The sequence below is a fragment of the Mytilus californianus genome, unplaced genomic scaffold, assembly GCF_021869535.1.
Source record: "Mytilus californianus isolate M0D057914Y unplaced genomic scaffold, xbMytCali1.0.p SCAF_6, whole genome shotgun sequence".
In the NCBI taxonomy this organism is placed as follows: domain Eukaryota; kingdom Metazoa; phylum Mollusca; class Bivalvia; order Mytilida; family Mytilidae; genus Mytilus; species Mytilus californianus.
Window position 1 is genome coordinate 7,515,999 of NW_026262712.1, and position 25,076 is coordinate 7,541,074.

Below are 25,076 nucleotides of genomic sequence, written 5' to 3' on the forward strand. Positions count from 1 at the left end.
TTACGTATACTTCGCCTTAAATCAATTTCTTCAAGTCTCTGTATAGCTATTTTGTTTTTGAAAATCAGCTTTTGAAGTTCGGATCTATAATATCAATATCAGTAATAACAGTAATATATTGAATAAATCTTTTACGAATTTAGAAAAAAGGAATAGACAAACTTTTGTAGCCTGTCTAAATCTAATCCAAAACAAATATCCTTTGAATTCCAAGTTTTTCATAAAATCCTTATTGATACTTCTGAAACGATACCGGGTACTGTCTTTGGACACCTAACATGACTTTGTATCGATGAGACAGCAACCCAACAACCTTTCCTTTATATAGATATAAGAAGATGTGGTATGAGTGCCAATGAGACAACTCTCCATCCAAGTCAAAATTTATAAAAGTAAACCATTATAGGTCAAAGTACGGTCTTCAACATGGAGCCTTGGTTCACACCGAACAGCAAGCTATAAAGGGCCCCAAAAACTACTAGTGTAAAACCATTCAAACGGGAAAACCAACGGTCTAATCTATATAAAAAACGAGAAACGAGAAACACTTATGAACCACATGAACAAACGACAACTACTGAACATCAGATTCCTGACTTAGGACAGGTGCAAACAAATGCAGCGGGTTTAAACGTTTTAATGGTACCAAACTTTCACCCTTTTTCTGAAACAATAGTGTAACATCACAACATAGAAAGACACACTATACAATATCTAGTCTAAATCGTTCTAGGACTTAAATTAATAATTATGCCCGTCTGTAGAATATTTTAAAGTGTTATTAGGTATATTATTTATCGGTCTATACCACCAATTTATAAATGGTTTAAACCTGTGTATTCCAGAACTGTATATATGATGGTTATAATACCCAGATATTCAGTCATAAGAAGTTTCTAGAACCTTTCTCGAACAGTTGATAAAGAGTGATCAGTTTGCTCTTACGACCAATTTAGATGCTAACCTTTGACCTTGACCGCAGCCCGACTTGCATAGTGTCGGACTATCTATACCAAAAGATGAAACAATCATGTTCGTCACAAGACAGATCAGGAGCTGGCGGTGTACCAATAAAAAGTTTTCGAGGAGATTCAATGAATTTACAGGAAAAATCACAAACACAAGTGTTCTGGGAGATGTTCAGTATATTATTTGTACCATCGGTGTCATACCACAAGCATCAAGATGCATCTAGAATGGAATATCTCTCAGTATATTTAATTTTAACTCAAATACGAAGAACAATCCTAATCTATCTTTATAGCAAGTATCAGAGTAAAGCTACTACATTTAAATAAGTTTGGGTTAAACAATGAATAAAGGTGGAACAGACCAACAGACAAAATGTAACTAGCTCGACTTGATAATAGTGGCCGTTTCAAGCACGGCACAACAAAGGTATAATCAAGACTTTTCAAAAACTAGTTCTCAATTCTAAGGCCAGTAAATTTACAAGAATATCAAATATCAAATACTGAAATAATAAGAATCAGTGTGTAAATCACTGAGGGAAAGTTGAAACAAAATAAGACACGTTCTGTCCTGAAAATGCTTACACACAAACAGTCTGTAGTCAGGACAGACTAAAATACTTTTCAGCAACTCAAACTTACATACCAAAATTTCAGAGTAGACTGGTACTAAATATCAAACCATGAAAGGTAATTATCAAGGGGAATGGGTTGATGTCTAGGTTATTGTCTATACAAAGGGGAGTAACAATGATTATTTTAATCACAACACTTAACTCAGGCCATGGACAAGGCGTTTATCTGCAATAAAAAAATTCAGTAAAGTACAACTTTTATTTAACAACACACAGTTGTTAAAAGACAATAGGATTCAGCTGCGTCTCAAGCACATGTATGATTCTGTTATTGAATGGTCTCTGATTCAACAGTCTCTATATTTCTAAGACCAAAATGTTAAATGTTTTTACAACTGTAATTTTTTTCTAAAAAATATCACTATGTCATTCTGGCTAGGGTTTGCATTTAAAAAACCCTTAACGTTTTAATACTTTAAATGTCTGTCTTTAAGTTTAAGTCATAGATTTGAGACACGTACGAAAATGTCAGCAAATAATGACCCCGAACTTTAATCGTTTTCAAGCAATCTATAAATAACTTTAACTTAAACGACTGACAAACTGAACAGTAAATCGAATTTCGATATTCGCAAACTGACAACGTTTATTCAGTTCAAAGAACTATTCTAAAACTCAGCTTATAATTTAACTAAATTAACCCGCGAACCGCTTTCTAAATAAACTGCGTCTCAATACATAACTATTCCAAGTTTCTGCTTAAATTTTCAATGCAAACCCTGACCAAAACTAGCCAGTTTTATTCAACCAAAATATACATCAAATGGGAGGGGGGACTTCTTACCCAGAACACGCCAAAATACACATTTTAAATTCACGAAAAAAATTGTACAGATTTAATGACTAAAAATTGTCTGGATCTTATGTATCTGTAAGATGCACATCATATTGCCGACTATGCATACACCAGTATAAATGTGTGCAGTACAATGAGGAATTCACAGAATGAAAAAGACATTGTCCTCATGAAATCTTTTAAAATGAACCTACAGTAAACCTATTTCTTTCGGCGTTGTTGTGTTTTTGACAACACCCCCACTGACACCATTTTATCCATGACGACTTGTCATCCAGCGCATAGATTCATCTTTTGATATTTCGCATGCAGTTAAGCTACCCGGCTGGAAATCTTCGGGAAAAAGTAATATCCACCTGTAAAACTGTTAACCGTTTGATGATGAATTATAGCTGCAGTAGTTGACCGATGTTTAAATTTCATAAACATTCAGGAAATGTCCTGGTGTATCACATATGTTTTATTTTGTTGCAAAATTCGTAACATTGAAATCCTTGTCTACTGAAAGAGCATGCGAATATTATCCATACAATAGTTGATTGTATAATTCATGCATCCCTTGTTCATTCGTGATTTCAATCGAAATATGCGAACGTCTAATCCTTTAATGAGTTTTAGAACTTTCGGTTTGTTTTCAAGTTTTGTTCTTAAATTTATCTTTTTCCTGATATCAATTAAATCATTGTCATCTTTTGAAAATTTTTATCTTCCGTTGACATAGTAAACTTTAATGGATTTTTAAACAGCTTTTGCAGCGTTTTATCAATTCAGTTTGACCTAAAATAAAAAACAAAAGAAACACATAAGAAACACATAAGATATACAATGTCATGGTCATTTCTGTAGTATAAGTTAATCTTAAAAAGCAAATTTAGATTGTATTGTTGTTAATTCTCTAAGACATAACATAAACTGAACATCATGTACCATTTTGCAAAAGAGGGATATACATACAAATACAATTACAAATAATTATTGCGATTTTTCTAAAAGTGTTGCATTCATAGGATGATATGTTTTTTTTCCAATATTTTATAAATGCATTTCACAAATTATTAATTGGTTGTATTTCTAGAAGTTTTAATGATTTAACACTTGTTTGAGGTAATACAAGATCCAGGCAAACGTTCTTGTATACAAAAAGATCATACACGAAAATGAAATATAACTCGATTACGTTTAGGTGTAATACCACAAAATCATAGTACGTCACATCATGTTGCATACGAAAAAGGGTTAAAAAATGTTACCTTAATTTGACAGTTGTAGGAAATTAATCCTACATTTCATTTCAGTAAAAAATGTCTGTGTCATAGACATTCATCTTGCGTGTTTAAAAGTACCATTTTTTTTTTATTTGATGTTTCTATAGAATATTTTGGAAACTTGCGGTTACATAAAAAAAGGAAGTTGTGGTATGATTGCCATGGTTACATGGTTACTAAAGCTTGTACACAGGTAAAAAGAGGTGAAAATTCGATTGATTAATTTCCAATGATGGTTATTTTCTGATATGCAATGACATGTTATATGAAATTTTGTTTATAGTACTGGACAAGATAAAACTTTACTCATGCCAAGTATTTCTTTATTTGAAACACAGATAAATTATGCACAATTTTTGAAAAGTTCAAATTTAACAAAGACTAATAGGGGAAAATCAATAGTGGTAATACACCTTTACTGTCCGTTGATATTTGCATGTTATTTTCTCAAATAAAAGAACAACAATTGATTTAGTGATACAGTCAACTTAATACAAGAGTTGATAAATGGATTATTTGTAATTATAAAAGATATTAAATGAATCTGAGATTATTACCTCGATAACAATGTATATAATAATATCAACTTACCATGCAAAGTTGAGCTAAATACTGACAAAGCTTCAATAATTGATTTTTGCATCCACACAATAATTTTAAAGGTATAGTAAACGGCCCTAAAATATAAAATATAGTGACACGCAATTAAAACACTTTATATACAGATACAATGCATATCTTCATTCAAAATATGTTATGCATTGAACTGCACATTACTAACATAATTTGTTAAACATTAATGAAGTTAACACTTCATTTAAATATTGGTTTGATAGCTGTCTCATTGGCAATCATACCACATCTCCTTATGTTTATATTTATATTCCTTCAGTTTCAATCAAAATGTAGAGAGGTAGTTTTACCGAATCCATAATTTTCATAAAGAATCAAAGACTATAAGAATAATTACTCAACTTCACACAGGTATGTGTATGCACTTACAATATCATAGACACATATAAATACTTGTGCAAATGTCTTAGTATATTTCATAAACCAACCACCGGATATTCAGCTGACAATGACACATTTGTTAATAGTATCAAATCAACACGTTATACTTACATTTGTACCTTTCTATGTAAAATTTCAGTTTTGTTTGACGTTAGAATAACATTGCTGCACTTTAGTTCAATCTGTAAATATATAAAGTAAATATCTATTATAATTAACACGCGTGTATGTCTTATACATGTTATGCGCATTGCAAATTATCATGTTTGGATGCTCTTAACTTAATGATCAAAGACATATTTGTTACAGCATTTGTCTACGTATTTTTATACTTCCATGAATAGGCAAATAAGGAATCTTCATTCAGATTGATGGTTACTGCGAATAACAATACTTTAATGTGTAATTAAAGAAACAAGCACACTAACTGGTTTATAGTTGTTTTGAATCCAGTGTTTGACCAAATTTCAAATTGATCTTTAATGCAGATTTTGTCAATAAATCATACAAATCAATGTATTTGCCATTGTTGCGTTTCCTTATAACTTGTCTGCACACTATGACATTAAGATTAGTTTATGAAACAACCAAAAATAAATGTTTTACTATAACGTATTTTTACACTCAACGATTTCTCACTGCAATTAGCACGACAAACTGTCGACACGTCGTTAAATACATCAAACATATCTACTAACCTACATCCAATGAACCAAAGTAGCGTTACCAATATCATTAACACACAATGTGTACAGATGGCTCGCACATTCATATGTTTTTGCCGAGTGAAGCATTGCAAGAACGCAGAATTGAATAGAACAATAATGTTTTTAATTTCTAATGTTGCATGTTTTAATGTTTGTCATTGTGTACAATATTTGATTTTATAAGATGATATATATTATTACTGCACATATAGCAATGTGCGTTATCACCATCATTTTGAAACAACATGAAACAAAGCATGAAGGTGAAAACAATTAAAACGATGAAAGAAAAATTGCTACTACTGTTAACAACTTCCTTGTTTTAATTTTAACCAAATCTATCAGACGCATCCATAATAGTTGATACCTTTACATGACAAGGCAGGTTACTAATTGTCGTGTAGTGGTTATTATCTCGAAAATTATTGTATTAGATATAACAGAAAATGTAACAGCAACAATTATCAGTAATACAAAATTGCTCTAATATATTTTCAAAAACGCTCAGTACAACTGTGATTCAGAGCAATATTGTCTTGCGGGTAGATACACAAACATCATATAGGTTGCACTTTGTAAATACAGCTGTTTCTCAAACCACGCCTTTTTTGGGGAGATATAGAATATTCATAGATAATTAATTTTGTTTACATACTGGTTCCCAGTTATGATTTCTATGTGTCATCTCATAAAGACATAACTTGGGAATGTTACTAGTAAATACACATATGCATATTGTTTATATTGTGTTATGTGGTAATCCTACAGTTAAGGTAGGGGTAGCTAAGAAATTTAGTGTTAGTTTAAACTCTTAGAAGTTCAGGGCATATAAACGTTGAAAATATGCCGCACAGCCCTATATTTTGATCTTTGAAAAAAATAGTAGTGCATATGAACTTTCCATTCTAGGATATGATTTTTTTCAAAATTTCATAGTAAAAGTGGTAGAGTTTTAGCCGTAAAAGGAGTTCCTATGGGAAATTGCATTGTCAATATTTACAGAAATGCAACCTATATGCAATGTTTACCAATCGAAATTATATACATTTATAATTAATGATTTTTTTCTGCAGTTTTCGTTGTTTTTTATACAAAAAACAATCGTCCTTTTTTATTCCGACGTTCATATTATAAATAATACTCTGCTAACTTGAGGGGAGACCACGCTCTATCAATCTGAATATGAATAAGATCATTGATTTGACGTCAACACCAGGACACAAAAACTAGTGTGTTAACAATAAGCGGGTGTTTTGTTTAATAAAATCTATGTGACAATCAATTCGAACGCTAACATATATATTCCTCCGTTCAAATTTCGACAAGATAACTAACATATAGTTAAAACGACAACTATCAGCTTGAAAAACCCTAAAATAGTGCTATAGTTTATAACAAAATGAAAGTACAAACATGGTAACGATTTGACGAGTTGATCCCTTGTTTACCGCTTTTAATAATCTGTTCTGATTTTGCAATATTACACCACTATTTCAGATTCGGGAAAGGTGCATGTTTTACTCCCTCACATTCTCTATGTGCTGGTCCCAAGTTAGGAGCCTGTAATGCGTTGGTTGTCGTTTGATACTGTATATCATATTTGTTTTTCGTTTATTTATTTTTTTGTACATAAATCACGCCGTTAGTTTTCTTGTTTGATTTGTTTAAAATTTGTCATATCGGGCCGTTTATAGCTTACTATGCGGTATGGGTTTAGCTCATTGTTGAATGCCGTACGGTGATCAATAACTTGTTAACTTCTAAGTCATTTGGTTTCTGATGGAGAGTTGTGTCATTGGTAATCATACCATATCTACGTATTTTTATATGGTAAATAACTGACAATACTGAAGACATTACTACTTTTTCTATAAAATCCTACCGTCTTACAATTTAATAAAAGTGGCTGTAATGAAAAGTGGAATTCATACAGCCACTCAAAAAAGTATAAAAATGCTTAATCTGATGTAATGCCCAAAACATACCTGTAGATAATTTGGACATGTTGGATGCAGAAAAAGACCCAAACAGATCACTTAATTCTTTGTAAAAATTCTGAATACCCGAATTGAAATTAATACCTAGCGCAAAACTTGAAAAGTAACAGTTGATGATTTCTGAAAATGTCTGTTTTGAAATCCAAAATAATGAACAACATAAAGGAGCCAAAAGATTGTTTAATATAATTACCGTATTAAACGTGGTTTAACAATGATGATTTCGCCCTGGTAAATTGTACAACGTTATGTTCACGTGATACGATTTTCCATTCGAATTACCAAACAATTTTCGATTTGAGTGTTCATATATGCGATTTTTGTTAAAACAACACTAAAGGTAAAAACATCGGATGGACTACAAATCTGGCGGAACTCAGGACATGTCAGTTTAACACTTCCGGATGACATGACTTTGATGCCTAAAGTTGTTTAACCAAAAGTTTTTTTTTTAATATATTGTGATGACCGGTCTTTGTTTATAAGTTTTTCAATATGTAGCTTTGAAACATGCGCCATATTATATATTCATAATTCACAGCTGATTTAATATACCATAAATAATTTGTTTCTTAATCTTTCTTCCTTCTGTAACAATACGAATCGTCTGGACTGACAAAATGCTAATTTACTGTTATAATAGAATTTGACGAAAAAATGTTAACATGTTGATAAAAATCACAAAAATACATCATCACTGAAGAAATTGGTATTCTACAATTTACCCTTGTTAAGTTGATACATCTATGATCTATACCAATGTTATGTTGCTGATTGTATGATCTATACATCTCACCCTGACGTCAATCCGGTACTGACGGTGCTGCACCACACTCAGATGAGATGAATTAAAATGCAAAAAAGAAAAGTGTTGATAAAGCTCTCAGAGATTGTTTTTTATTTTTATATTTTCGCGTGTTAAACGACTTAGAAAAAGTACATTTGTATAAAATAGGGAAACAAATCATTTTTTCGAACCACGAGATTTGGTGAATTAAACTGATTTTATCAACATAATCTTGATAATGCTATTCAAATAAAAAAAGAAGAGTTGTCTCAGTTGACAATGATACCACATGTTTTTTTATACTAAGAGGGCAAAGTAGTATATTTATTTGATTGAGATCAACATGATTAAAAACGCAATTCTTTTCAATAAAAAATAAACAGTGAAAAGTTGTATCAGTTGACATTATTGTATTTAGATACTTATAGGGCAAAGTAGTATATTGATTTGATTAGAATTAAGAACTTAAGGTAAAATTACTTACCTCTTGTTTGTGTCGCTCAATTTTATTAAATGCAATTTTAGTCATAAACATTAAAGATACTTAATTATCAAAATTGTTGTCAAAAGTTGTTACGTTAACCATTATAACAGATTCATCACCTTATTCCACGAAATTATCAAAAACAGTGAATAGATGAAGTGAAGTAAAGAAATAAAAATAATATTAAACAACAAAAAATATCAATATCAATATATGTACATTTAGTTAATCAGAATAACAAGATATGTATATACTAAGTAAAAAGCTGAATATGAAAAATTAGGAAGCAACTAGCAAAATCGAAATAAACAATATAAACACATGTAGGACTATAATAAATTATAAGATGTGAAAACAAAATGCAATGTTATAAAATATTTGCAAGATTAACTTTAATAATAATTCTAAGTACAGGTAAGTTAGTTATGACAATTCACAACTGAATGCAAACGGATTTGTTCTTTCAAATAGCTTTCTACGTCCTATAAATATGGTTGACTGCTTTCATAGATATTTATTCCATTTAATTAAAACATCATCAAAACAATAAATCATTCGTGCTGTACTTCACATGTTTCGAGAATTTAATGCAGATTAAAAAACATGTAGTAGTATTCTTTAAGAATATGGAGACAAACAATAATGCGCATTTAAATTTAATCAGAATGTGCACTTTAAAATCAACATTGATTTTATTTTCATACACATATGACCATTATTCAGTTTTTATAAACACCTAGTAGTTATTGTGTGTGTATGCAATGTCCGTGTGTCGTATTACTTTCCCTTACATTGCTAGTATTAAATGTCTAAGCTTGTGTGTATAATACTTTAATATGATATTTTAAAGACGAGTTAATCCAAATCGCTTGATGACTATGGCATCGTTACAAATAATTTTAAATTGTTATGAACATACCTGATGCATTAAACACAAATATACTGTAAATAGGGTTAACATCGTTGTACAGAACAGTCGGCGTGGATTCTGATGTTTTAGATACCATTAACAGCTGATTGTTATTGGCATAATATATGTAACTACCGATGACACCGATAGCATAGTAGTATGAATTATGAGTTGTTGAAAGTATTGTTTTAACATCAGAGCCGTCGTCTTTAGCTGATTTCATGTCACCATTGTAATTAATCCAATACAGTCTTTGCTCATCCGGATCTACAGTATGTTAAAACAAGTGGTAGATAAATCATAATTCATTCTTACAACAATAATATGTAAATGTAGTTCAGTTATTGTATTTTCAAATCTGGTGTAAACTTGATGACTGATCACTTAGATGAACCATGAAGTAAACAAATCCGGTTGAAATGCTATGCCCGACTTGCCCGACTCGTACATTTGACCGACCGTTTGTGTCTCTGTTGCCCGTGGACAATTAAAAAAAACGTTGCTTGACAATGTTTATTTTCATAATCATATAGCAAAGTCCTCGAAATTTATTCACTAAAGTAGAAAAATATTAAATAACAAGAGGAAAGCAACATGTTTAGGTAAAACAACATCAATGATCAAGTAATAGATCGATTATCAAACACAAAAAAATAAGTATGCAGACCTGGTTTTCGTTAGTATTCAGCGATTTTTCCCATTTGTCTGGGATCGTCAATCAGGTTATAGCAACGATACACTGGAAATCGTCATTATTAGTTTCGACCTCTGATTTCTCAAGAATGAAACTAAATGACCAGTCGATTTGGATAAGGATATTGAGATAGGTCATCGTTGGAAAGTTTACCAACGGAATAGAGTCGCCTCAGAAAAAAAATAACTGCTGATTGAAGAACTTGGTTTTGACAAGAAACATAGATTAGTTCTAGCAACAACAATTCAATAATTTACCAATCATATGCTTTTTATTTCTCCATTAACTTTAACACTTTGCACAGGCTCACAGAAGAAGTGTAAGTCATGATATAATCTCCCAGGTTCATGTAAGCTAACACTAAAACAAATAATTTGCAAAGTTGGCCTGTAGATTATTTAGTTAAAAGTTGTTTTTTTGCTTAGTTTCTATCTCGTTGGTGCATACTCTACTTATAAACATTTATTATTCGCACATACAAACAGAAACCACGAATACCATTTACATTGTGTATAAAACTTTTTAAGAAATATACACATCTACCACAAAATACATCTTCATTCCAAAATTCATTAAGAAATCAGAGCAAGTAGCTTTTCTTCTGGACATTTAGAATTTGTTATACACTTTCCCGGAGACAAGTGCAAGGGGTCTCAACAAATATGTTCACACCTCTGCAATGGCATGAATGTTTACAGATTCTATCATGTTTTGTTCCTCCAATTTGTAGTTAAAATCATGTAATCAGAATTTCGAATGTTCTGTACACTTAGCCGTGAACAAAAATGTTTTTGAATACTAAGACTAACTATCTGCAGACAGTATGTAAAATCACGATGAGGACATACCTTCAAGTTCATTAATGTCTAATCTTATATCAATAAGATATGGGTTTCTGTAACTAACAACTATCATAAATTGAGAAAACAGTTGTAAATAATTGTACATATTGCATATTTGAAAGGCGCTCATGTAGGTGTACAGACTGTATGAAATTGGTTGAACAATGCATTGAGAGAATATGGCAGATTCCTGCTGCATAGGTATAAGAAGATGTGGTATGAGTGCCAAGAGACAACTCTCCATCCAAGTCACAATTTGTAAAAGTAAACCTTTATAGGTCAAAGTACGGTCTCCAACACGGAGCCTTGGCTCACACCGAACAGCAAGCTATTAAGGGCCCCAAAAATAACTAGTGTAAGTAGTTATGAAATGTACCAGGCTGATAATTTGATACCAAAATAACTAGTGTAATACCATTCAAACGGGAAAACCAACGGTTCAATCTTTATAAGAAACGAGAAACGAGAAACACTTATGAACCACATCAACAAACGACACTATTGAACATCAGATTCCTGACTTAGGACAGTTGCTACTTTACACATGTTTTGAGACAAAGCAAAGTTGTAGGAATTGCAACTTGGAATCTCAGCTAATAATCCAAAACGATTATAGAATTGATATTTGTTGTCCGGTTAACATTTTGAAGTACAAAATTATAATATAGTACACCAAACCAAATCAACAGATTATTAGAACAAATTCATTAAATATCATCTGTTCAACTATTCCTTATTTGAAATACATATTTTGAAGTTCAGATCCATAATAACAGTATATTTGATATGTTAAATGCATATTTTATTTCTTTTTTCAGGAACAGGCAAACTTCCTAGATTTAATGAACTTTCTTAGTGCAACATTCCAATCCAAAACAAAGCAGCTGCAATACACGTATATCTTAAAATATGTTTATTGATACTGATACTCAGATGTGCATATGTATGTACGAATAAACATCCTTAAGTGACAAAAAAAGATGTTGACGGCACAGCAGGAAAGCAGTTTTTTTCATTTCTGCTTCAATTATTCCGACTATGATTCATAAAAAAATGAAGCACTTTCAGACCATTAAACTTAACTAAATAACCTGTATGTACTCCAAAGTCAATATACAATACTCAATTATGTTCATATTCTCGTAATTAAATCTCCCCATCTTAATGTATGTCTTCTCAACCGAAATAAAATTTTTGATTGGATTGAACCCTCTTAAAAGGATGAACCCTCTTAACCCTTACATTGATACATCGCCCTCTGTTTATCAATGTGTCAGATGCCACTCTCTGTTCATCAAAGCTGCTGTTGAACACTATCCATGGAATCTGAATCTAGGAATACTTATGCTTCAGATAGTGTAAACTAAACATTGACGGATCAACTGGTTAATCGTCATATTGGTTTGTTGTAATCATTGAATAATGACCCAAGTGCCGAATACCTTTTTTTGTGTCAGAACCAGAAACAATAGCATCATTGACATACATGTATGGATTATATTAAACCAGCATATATTTTCAAGATATAATGGGTCATTCTTACAAAAAATATCAGCCAACTGTACAAGAGAGATCGAACCCCCGTCTGAATATATATACGTGTTTCGTGTATTTTTAATTAAATAAAATGAAATCAGGACCAATCATATACACAACGACTCGCTGAACTGATTGTTTTAGGTATCGAGTAAAACATATCTGCCAAGAAAGCACATTCTTTTTTTATAAACAGTAACATCTACCGTAATTTGACTTTCTATATTTGTTTTCAATAAAAAAAAAAAAGTCTTCAAATGGACCAAATTATCAATTTCAAAGGAAGTTTAGTGCAGACAAACACCCGACTTTCCGACCATTATAGTCTTTGACTCCATTATAACTTAAATATGTTAAACAAAATAATCTAAAAAAGGACTTTTGTTGGACTCTTATTGTTGTTTATAAATTATTTGTTTTATCTAGGATTATAATAATGGCGTGATCATATATTCAAAGTTCATTCTACTAAACTATGCAAAGTTCCTTACTGCTTAAAACGCACCATCAAACAAACACAGCATGACAATATGACCGAACGTTCAATATACATAACGTGTACAACATGTTTATGAATCAGACTAAAAAATAAAATCTCCTAACGGTTTATGATAAGCACATAACATAATTTTCCTTATCAAAGCTGCTTTACCACATGCTTTCCAAATAAGTTAGCGTTCAACATGTTCAATGTTTAAAAACCAGATTATATTGCAGTTCAAACATTTAGCCTACTTGAATCATGAATTACTTAACGTTATTGGATATGATCAATAAATATGGTAATTAAAGAATCAAACTTATCTACATGTCCAATTCATATGTTACCAGCTAAATCGATACATGAACATGAACAAAGTTTTGGGCTTGTATTTGAACGTAAGTAAGGACCATGAAATGTCATATCTAAAAACTTACATTTATAGCCTAAAACTATGCAAATGTAGATAAATCTGACATGTGTACTGTAAAGTCTTTGTTTCACAAGTTTCTTATGAATTAAACTGTTCACTGTGTTTTCAATTCTTACCTGAACGTGAAATCTACCTAAAGTTTAATAGTTTTAAGGCTTAGATGTTTTGATATAAAACAAAGATTTCCTTAGCGTTTTGTGAAGCAATCTGTGTTTATTTGTTAAGACGAATTCCCATTTATATGCAATAAGATTTTTTCAGACATTATTCTGCTTCTATGGTTATGTTACTGAACTTCGTATTTGGATATCACTCATAATGGTAGTGAAAAATAAACGGCAACGTTTTTCATGAGAACATTTATGATGTCCTGATATGTCCGTTCCAATAGTTCATTTTGGTGTACAAATTGGATGGCTTACACGTTCAGTTATAGATCATGCATATTTTAAGGTTTTTCTTGTCGTATAACACACCGAGGGGTGTCAGGATCGATCAAACGAAAGACCGACCGTCGGGAGGTCTCTCTTTGGGCAATCCTGACACCCCGAGGTGTGTTATACGACAAGAAAACCCTTAAAATATGCATTATCTGACTTCTATACCGTCGAAAATATTATTGTTTGCAAAGATTTGTAGGATTTGCATCCTATTTTACCGACCACACTAAAGTGGGATATTCTTTTCTGTTGCGTTCAGGTTTAAATTCGCCCTACGGCTCTTTTATAATGAGAAAAAAAACCTCACTAATTAGCCTATATATAAACTATAGAAATCAGTATTCAGTTACAATCAAAATATGACTGCAACTGCAAGAAGAATCGAATAAATAAATAGTTACGGGGTATAAAACAATACAAGTCGTTTTGTAAGTAATTTATTCTATCAACTTAACGAAATAGGGATGCTATGTTTTTGGTTTATTTTCTTGATAATTTTATCGCGGAAAGCAAATATTTTTTCAATAATGTTTAACGAACTATTCAGAATAATAGTTTTCTCTCTTTTGTCTGGAAAACTTTTCTTTTTTCAAGCTGAGATTAAAAACTAAATATTATATTCCACCCACCCTTTTATAGAGTACGTGTCTGTTATTCTACAGACAATACAAATATTTGGTCATTTGGTCATTTGATAGAATAAATGGTATATATATAGATGTGAAAAGTTAATAACTGACACATAGAGAACACGCAATCGTGATACATGTACATGTAATACGAAAAACGAATACCCATCATACGTCAAAGTACAATACAGTGTGAATCAATAAGATCAGAGGCTTATTTAGGGGGGGGGGGGGCTTAAGTAGCTTCATTTATGATAAATGCATAGACGTTTTATTAATATTACTCCATACGTTAGCTTGCTAAGGGGACCCCCTTTTCAAATTCCTACACACGAATGTGATAAATCTTGCTTGTTTTAGAAGTGTTATAATAAGTGTTGTATTATTAAATTCATCTCATATAATGTCTCTTTATTGTAGCAATACATAATTAACTTCACATTATTTGTTTCGAAAGTTAAAATGTTCGTCAAGAACGATGTTTGGTATTTCAGTCTAATGAACGGAGGAAAGAATTGTTTATGCCTTAAACCTAAGTAAAATGTAAAAACGCAATTGACTACAACATACGATAACTTTCAAACGAATTAAATGTTTAAGTAATTTATAGTTTGCATTTCAATCAGGCAAAATAATGACCTTACACAGGTCATTATTTTATGCCTTGAAGCAAATTTCATTGAAACTTGGTATCGTCCGGGTTGATTCTTCAAAAGAATGACATATGGTTCTGAAAGAAAATAACTCCATAGAGGTATATAAGTGTTGGTACATATAATTGAAAACATAAGGATATTGGGTATCCATCTATGACACAATGTCCAAATTTACATCAACATAATTATACAAAAATCTGAACCTAAATATCCAATCATATAGTGAAAAAAATGCAAATTGTCACATTTCAGGCAACATTTTAACAAATATACCTGATGACCACCTACCTATATCCATGCAATAAACAGGTTTTGGTGTAAAGTTAGCGATCGTCCGCTTTTCAGATAGATCGAATCTAGACTTAGATATTCCTGAATAGCTCTCAACTATATACATCAACCTGAAAGACAAATCAAAATGTGACTAACAGAAATTAAAGTTGCTGGATCAGTGCATGAATGAGTATAAATGTGTTGTAACGTTCTTCGTTACCAATTACGATAGAGGCGGACGATGCTACACGAGGATTAAAATGAAAACACATGAATATTACAACCAAAAACAAGTCATCATGACTATGTTTTCATATCTCAGTCCACCCTTGATTTAAATGAATATGTCTACTATCAATATGATAAGACATTCTGGTAATTTAAAAATTAAAATAAATCACATTAAAGGGAAACCAAAACCACTCTGGGGTACTTTAAACGTTTATAACGACAAAGTTAACTAAAACAATACTAGACATGGGTAGTAAGGCCATGTTGGCAGATATGACATCTTCAAATTTATGCAAATGTCTAAGAGCTAATTATAACCAATCAAAGAAAGTTGAGACGGTTAACTATAATGTTCGAAGAAGCGCTAATAGTGATCCTTTATATACATTGGATTTAATCATTTTATCTAAGTTGCGGTTGATTACATGTACAATCGGTAAAGGATAGAAATCATGTCAAACGAAATGTTGCTGAAATAGAGCGCAATAAGACATATTGAAATGTCTTGCATAACTACATGTATTTCATCGTGACTTCAAAATAGAAGAGGGCCAGCTGTCGTGCAATTTGTGTTTTTGTCTAAGACATTAAGTTCAGTAGCAATGGTTTCATTCATCACATTTAAATCATATGGAAACTATGACCTGAATAATCGTTTAGGAAGGGTTCTGTGTCAAAATTGACGGAAAACATAATTTTTCTTGATATAAATGGTTATGTATATCCTTCTAAATATTATTGTACTCTGTATATGTAGTATTAAACGATTGTTGAACATACATATCTATGCATTCACTGGTAAAATATCTACCATACGATAATCTTTGGGTGGGTAGATATGTTCTAATTTTGGGCACTCCCTAAAATGTTCACAATACATGTAACATATGCATGGTGTTTAAGAGATGCTTTAGCTATCAAAGGTGCTTTTTCATTGGTCTTGTTTGCATGTTGGACGCAATACTAGGGGTATTTGCGTCAGCATTGTTTGCAAAAGGAACAACGTTGAATTATTTACGCAAAACACACATGAAGGAAGACCATTTATATCTGTGTTTGTTATTCAATAACTTTCTCAATATTGGCCAAATTCCCTGCCCTAAGTGGTCACATTTTAAAGAAGAGGTGAAAGATACCAAAGCGATATTCAAAATCTTAAGTCGCAATGTAACTTACAACACCATGGCTAAATAAGAAAAAGACTAACAAACAAACAATAGTACACAAAACACAACATAGAAAACTAAAGACTGAGCAACACGAACCCCACCAAACATTGGGAATGATCCCAGGTGCTCCGGAAGGGTGAGCAGATCTTCCTCCATATGAGGTACCTGCCGTGTTGCTCATGTTAGTACAAACCCGGTACTGAGTTCAATTTGGGAGGTCATATTTGTGGAAAAGGGACGGGATTATAGTTACTACATTTGGAACATATCTGCTATCATCTGTGAAACGAATATTCCATAACGGTTTACCAACTCGTGATGGCATTCCTAAAATGTTCAAAGGGATGATTTCAAGTTCAAAACTTGGAACACTGGGTTTAAAAGCTTCTTTGTGAGCAGCAACCCTTTATCAAGAATATAATGAATAGGAAATACAATGCAGGCGGGGCTAGAATGTTGCTACATAGTAAATTAAGGACCACAATTGGGAAGCTAAAAAAATCTCTTTTCTCGTAATTATTTGTGTTCAATCTACCCTCTTTGTCAATTTCTAGATGTAAGTCAAGATATGAGACAGACTAAACTGTAGACTTCTAGATGTGTTCAACATAGTAACCACATTTTGTTTGAATTATTTAGTGAAAGAACATCATCTGTATAGCGGAAAGTAAAGTAAAAGGATATTGCTAACTTGTTTCCTTTCTTCCTTAGGATATTACAATTGAGACTGGTATATAAGAATTAGAAGACGTGATATGATTTTCAATTAGACCACTATCCAAGAGTCCACATGACTAAGATTTAACAAATATAGGTCATCGTACGTTCTTGAATACAGTACAGTAAAGTGAGTTATAAACGGCCTCGATATGACAGTATACACAACAATATAATCGAGAGAAGACAAAAACAACGGCTTTATGTACGGAGTACCACAAAACAGTTAAACATCAAGCAAACATACCAGACAATCATAAACAGCATATGGTCAAACACAGTAAAGAACCGTCTTAATTCCATTTAATTGATACATTCATCCACATTTACCGTTATCTTGAGGCTACTTTTTCGTTAAATAATCAAGAATTCACTAACTATACTGCTGAAATTTTCCCAAAGGAATTTACTTTAAATACATTTAATATCAACAGCAATAACTGTCCTGTTCTAGATTTAGATAATTCAGTTTAACACCATAAGATCTACACAAACATATACGACAAATGGATCATTTTTCTTTCCCTAGTGTTAATTTTCCATTTCTAGATGGCGATGTTCCTTTGGCACCGTCTTACGATGTTTATATATCCCGACTCGTTCGCTATGCTCTTGTGTGTAGAAACGTTTTGGATTCTAATGAGCGTAATCTATGTATTACAAGTAAATTATTAAGTCAGGGATTTCGTTACCATAAGTTACTTAAAACCTTTAATAAATTCTTTCATTGATACAAATATTGGGTCTGCATGTTTGGCTGTATCTGTAGAAAAAATTGACAACAACACGTTTAATAATTTCATGCGTCCGCAGCGCTTTTCTGGATTTACCTTCATTGTGAACGCTCAAAGCCAAACATTTGAAATCCGAGGATGTATAAGTACTTGTTTCAAACGGAAGAGCATATCCTAAATTTTACGGTGTGATGTTGTAAACCGAGTCAGGACATGTAGATACGATCCGGGTAACTTATCCATCCTTTAAATATACTTATTATAAAAGGTTACCTGTTCCACAATGTAATTAAATCTTGGAATATTGTTTTTATTGGTTTAAATATTGATTTTGTGATCCATGAATTAAAACCATACTAAATATTACACATATGCACCTTCACGGTACTACAATATGTCGATACTTATAGTTAAACAGTGCACAAGTTCGTGTTTTTCTCTGACCGTTAATGACGTCTGTACACTAGATCCATTGGATGTTTGATGTGTACTGATTGATATTTTAGTCTTAGATACAATATTGTTTGCATTAGTTGTTATTGGCTTTTAACAAGTTTCAGTAACTGCGAGTACTCTTAGATCTGTACTTAGTGTCTTTTTTGTTTTTGTTTTTGGAATGTATTAGTACGCAGCCACATCTACTTTGTGTTTTTGATAGATGTACTTCTATGTGTATCCATCTGATGAGTTAAGCCTTTTTCAACGATTTTTATAGTTGGTTCTTATGTTGCACTGTTACGGGGATGTCCTATGTTTTGCAGAGGGTTGAGCGCTCACAAACATGTTTAAACCCGCCCCATTTTGTATCTGCCTGTCCCTTACATAATTCCTCTTGCTAAATTTCATCAGCTATGATAAGACAATAGCAAAAGTCAGGAGCTTGTAGATCAGAGGTAGTCGTTGGTTCATGTTTGTCATATGTGTTTTTCGTAAACATTTTTGTTTTGAATTAGGCTGTTAGTTTTCTCAATTGTATTGTTGTATATTTTTATATCGGGGCCTTTTATAGCCAACCTAACGGTATGAGTTTTCTCATTGTTGAAGGCCTCACGGTTGCCTCTAATTGCCTAATTCCACTTTATTTGACCTTTGGTGGATAGTTGTCTCATTGGCAATCATACCACATCTTCTTTTGTCTTTATATAAACGCCTGTTTCGGGCATACACATGTATAATATAACGGGGTTAAACATATTTGAAAGGCCACAACCCAACCTTTACCTTAAACACTTGGTAAAGCATAAGAACTTTTGAACTCAGTTGAAAAAACCTCATTACATAGACAGAGGCAAAACAAAAATAACTCAAGGCCTATAACACACAATACCAATCTACGAGTACTTGAAGTTACCATAGTTTAGTTTAAATCCTATTAAAAGTTATAAGAAAAATCCCAAATATCTGAATTAGTCTTTACACATCCAAAGTAAAGCGTGTAAAGACGGTATAAATTGTCGAGGAAACATTTTCTTGTGAATACCAAAATACAAGTTTCTACAGGACTTTTGACCGTCAGTGTCCATTAATTTCTGCGAATACATATTTAGCTATGTTAATTTTCTTCAAAATATAATCAATGTTTTACCGATAAAACCAGTTCTACAGATTGTATCACAGTGCTAAATTTGTCACAGTTTTGAATGTTAAATTGAAAATGGAAACGAGGAATGCGTCAAGAGACAACAACCTGAATAGAGAGCGGCAAACAGCCCATCTATTGGTCTTCAACACAATGTAAAATGTCCGCACCCGTAGGCGGGCTTCAGCTGACACCTAAATAGTATACTAGTTCAGCGAAAATGAACGTCACACTGAACAATGAAACATACAAATGAAGGAACCAAAATTTAAAAAAACAACATACAAGACTTACAAAAGCCGGAGGTTTCTGACTTGGACAGGCGCAAATATTCGGCGGGGTGGGTTAAACATATTTTTGAGATATCAACCCTCCCCCTATACCTCTGAGTATGTTCTTGCATCAATGTTAATTTGTCCAACATGCCAAAAAAAAAAAATCGTTTTGACAGTGTGATATTCTAAATTAATGAGTTGGCTTTTCTGGTAAATCAAAAACTGCACATTTTGATGAATGTATTTGATAAAAGTTAAATCAGGTATAAGAAAATAAAAACTTTTGAAATGAGGTCATGGTCAGTTGATAACTGTTGAATAAACATATAAGTTTCCACAATTATATGAAATACCAGGCCAACTCCAAAAAACATTATCAACCACCGTATGGAAAATTGGATAACAAAATGCAATCTCACGCAAATCATTGCAAAGGAGCACATGCATGATAATTAAAAAGTTAAGGTTTGTAACTGTCACTTATGCGAGTGTTATTCAGAGAAGGAACTTATTCTAACTGGATGCATTAATTAATATCTTTTATTATTATGCATCTGCAATTCTATAATATAATGTTTGAACCTGATATATAGATAATCTTTGTTCCTTTACATGTTTTCTTCATACTATAATAGAAAAAAACAAAGGATATTGAGTATCCATCCTGGACATACAATCAGTACATGTACAGCAAAAATACACATAGTAAGCATTGAAACAGAGCTTTTTATGCTGTTCTTCATATCAATGTCACAATGAGGCCTTCAACATGGATCAAATATACTATCAACTCATTGCAAGTTTAAGACAGCCCCTTGCACCAGCTTGAGCGGAATTATTTGCAATACATTTGGATTGACTTTGTAAGATATAACACAACGTAATCGGGTCCGGTCAAAAAAGAACATGCTAGAAAGTAGTACATATTTAAAAACAAAATAGTAACAACGCATAGGTGTATATCTAAAACTCTCTAGCATATATTCTAGTAAGTATTGCCCATCAAATCAATCTGCAATGTTACAAGCTTTGTTAAATTTTAGCCAATCAGATTGTATCATTTCTCTGACGGCCATGTTGAATGATCTATCCGCCACAAGACACACAATACACAGAATTTAACAACTGATTGGTTGTAGATATTGAACTGAACGCGGTTACACACATTATGTTTAAATAATGGCAACGAAAGAAAAGCGTACAGAATACATACATGCACGGATCATACTGTGACACTGTTGTTTGCTATTTAGTTGGAAAATTTCAGTTTTGTTTTTGTTGTCGTCTGAGTTTTTGCACCTATGTGCGTGATCCTGTCGATGTAACGCAATTTGTTTTCATAAGTATAAGGCCTAATGAATATTTGCATAAAAACTTGTTTTAAACAATTGCGAGTGTACCGTATATCAATCAGTTTTGTTGATAAAGGTGTCTTTGTGATAAGGCTTCATAGATATACAAAACATGTGCTTCTATCTATGGCGTACATAACAGATGATCAATAGAATAAGATTGGCATTTGATAAATTTATTCAAAATCTTAATTGTGAAAAAAAGTAAAACACCAAAATTACCGAACTCCGAAGAAAATTTTAAACGGAAAGTCCCTAAGCAAAAGACAAAATCAAAAGCTAAAAAAAATCAAACGAATGGATAACAAATGTCATATTCCTGACTTGGTACAGGCATTTTTTCATGTAGAAACCTGCGATACGCAGCAAGTTATATCGTAAACATAGAATAACATTAAGTGGTAATTCTGTTTTGATTATTGCCATAATTATTATTTTTCAAACAGCTTTCTTGCAAACTATTGAGTCCTTGTAGAAAACTAGCCAACTATCAAAGAAAACCGTTTGTATGTGAAATCACGGACGATAAGGTTTTGTCTCTGATTTTCTGACCGATTACATATGTGTCTGTCTATACGACAGAAGCCCGAAATCCAATGCTGGTCGTTGTTTGCTGTCTGCCATAATTGTTTTAAATTTTATCTAGATATTTGATAGATAAGATATAAATAATCACAAGTTTTTATCTAACTCAAATTTCAATATGATTGTTTACCTATGTTAATCAACGAAGTAATGCTATTTTATGATACAATGTTATTTTAATTGTTGCGATAAGCGACGTAGTTTATGATCTTTAATTAGAGGTTTTCCGTTTTGCTACGTTTCAGATGCGGTTGGTACGTAACTTAATCGTTAGTGTTGTGTTGGCAGGATCATTTAATGCAGCAGATTATTCTAGTCATTATGATGACATTACTGAAATAGAAAAACATATAAGCAAAAACTACCGTACCTGTTTCTTTGATAACGATTTAACCGTAGCTAAAACACTGTGTTAGTTATTCTACATGATATTATTTAGTTAGTCCACAGGTGCATAAACCAATAAGACCTTATATGAACTGAAATGACACGGCGTTTTGGTTCTAAAGCAAAGATTTGCGTTTCTTGGTATTGTTTTTGTTTTGTTTACATATAGAAAACGTAATAATTTATCTCGAGTATAAACTGATGTTAGTTATATACGTAAATATGACAAAATTGTGTTGATTTCTCATTAGTTCTAGCATGATTTTAAAATTAGTTATTAATATCTAGAAATGCATTTTAAAAAGAAAACATAAGAAATTTACGAAAGCCGAGAAGGATCATTCATAATTCTTCATTCAAAATTCAAAATTCAAAATTCAAAATTCAAATTTCAATACTCCAAAAAATCCTACTTCAATCTATCATGTTTCCCCGCGCTTACGAAAGCCAACAAAGATATCACTTTACTGTACCACTGAAAAATATGGTATAACGTTTGTTAAGAACACGAACCCATTAACAAAGGCAAAGGATCGATAAAACTTTCATAGGATAAATCTAACTTCTTTCGAAACTCTTGATAAAACAGCGTCCTTGCAAGCATGTACCCTCTATCAAGAAAAATAGGAAATGAAACATAAGCCCTATACTATCGTATCGTATCGTAACGTATATATATTCAATGTACAGGAACAGCTGGAATGTCGCTTCACTGAAATAGAACGTTCACAATGGAAACATTGAAATCATCGCTTTTTTGGAATGTTTTAATTGTCAACCGACTCTTGTCAATTTCTGAACAATCCTGTACCTGTGGTATCGTTATATCAGGTTCGTTGATTTAGATTTACATAAGCTAAGTCGAAGAACCCTTGTACCAAATTTTAAGGGGTCTTGTTGCAAGGCCCAAGTTATGTCCTAACCCTATATATCCTTATTTCCAGTGATATTCCAAATTTTTTCGCCCTCGATGGACCACCTATTACAGGACACATCTTTTGTATAGATTGTTATTTTTATCTCGTCATGAATATGCATGAAATATTTGCCACTGGAAGTTAGGCAAATAACTACCTCTTCATAACCCGGTTTTCTACAGGAAAAATATAGTTATTATTATGAGTTTTTATATACAACAGACAGATTGTGTGTATCCTTTAGAAACTTGTGATAATTGTGTGTTGTTATATCGAAAACGAGTCAAGTTTTTGACGATTTTCATTTATGTTGTTTATGAATTACGGTCTGTGATTAAACGAAAGATGACACTTATTTTTCATTAAATTATGTAATTTAATTTAAAGGGGCATTAACTGTCAAATTCATGTTCATCGATTTGACTCGAATTCTCATATTTGATTTTTAACATAATAAAACGTAAATCAAAATTAAAAAAAGTCTGAAATAAACAATTTGCAAGGCATAGGCACGATAGTATGTATCACCGTTTTGTGTGTATTATTGTCTAGTCGCCATCTAATTAAAGTCATACAAAACCTCAAATTTGAAAAAAAAGTTGAATATGTTTCATATACTTGAATGGCTAAGTGTTAATCTAAGAGAAGTGAATGTAAACTTTTTTTTTAACGAACATCCTTTATATGAAGTAAATCGTCATAAATGTACCGATATTTTATTATTGCACTCCCAGACACTAATTCGCCGATGATTTCCCGTATGCAGTGAAAGTTTTAACTTCGACCAACGCGCTTGGCAAGGCCGAGGGGAAAACCGCAATGAAAAAATGTAAACACGTGCTTTTGAAGGTAAATAGAAATAACAGATTCTTAAAGAACAAATTTCATACAACAATTTTTTTTTAAATTGTTAATGAATAGTTTAAATAATAAATGGGAACACATCGGAAATATAAAAACGAATGTCATGGCTCTTTCAATTCACTTCATGCTTTCCACGTGCACTGTTTTTATTGTTTATCAATGTCATGATCCGGTAAACTTCGGCAACAAACATGAAAATAATAAGCTTGCAATCAACAACCACTGAATGAAAAATTATTTGTCAATAATTATAGATGTTTGATAAATATAAAAAAAAACGTGTATGCGAGACTTATTTTATTTTATATGGATGCATTATTTGAATTATTTAGAAAACCTCAAATTTGTAGAAACTCGTCTTATATGACTTCACTTTCGAGTTGACATCCGAAGACTGCCGTCGGTCATATAAGGACTATAAACATAAATATATTTATAAAAAGACAGCGAACTCGTGCAATTGGATTTTTCTAGATCTGTTTAATTCCATATTATAGGTTAACAATATATTGTAATCGTCGTTTTTACCTATATAAGAAGTTTTGTTGATCGAATTAGTGAATCAAATGATTTACCTTTGTATCACTTTTAATGTTGACATTCTTTTCCTGTTAATAACTGAACACGCATAATTCATGCGTAATCCAATTCTAGCTAATTGGTTACATTGAAGGTCACATGAATACAGATTCAATGAGGTCGAATTTTTGACTTGT

General features: G+C 32.0%; 1 protein-coding gene and 1 long non-coding RNA gene across 2 annotated transcripts in view; both read right to left on the reverse strand.

Annotated features, from left to right (window-relative positions):
* LOC127706905 (low-density lipoprotein receptor-related protein 4-like) overlaps positions 1 to 25,076 on the reverse strand; it is a 285,549-nt gene that overhangs the window by 193,437 nt on the left and 67,036 nt on the right. The window lies entirely within an intron of this gene.
* On the reverse strand, positions 1,792 to 9,297 carry LOC127706912 (uncharacterized). The gene is made up of 4 exons (XR_007984623.1): positions 8,111 to 9,297; positions 4,793 to 4,863; positions 4,259 to 4,344; positions 1,792 to 3,179 (listed from the first exon to the last, which is right to left on the reverse strand). It is a non-coding gene; the product is annotated as an uncharacterized LOC127706912 (long non-coding RNA).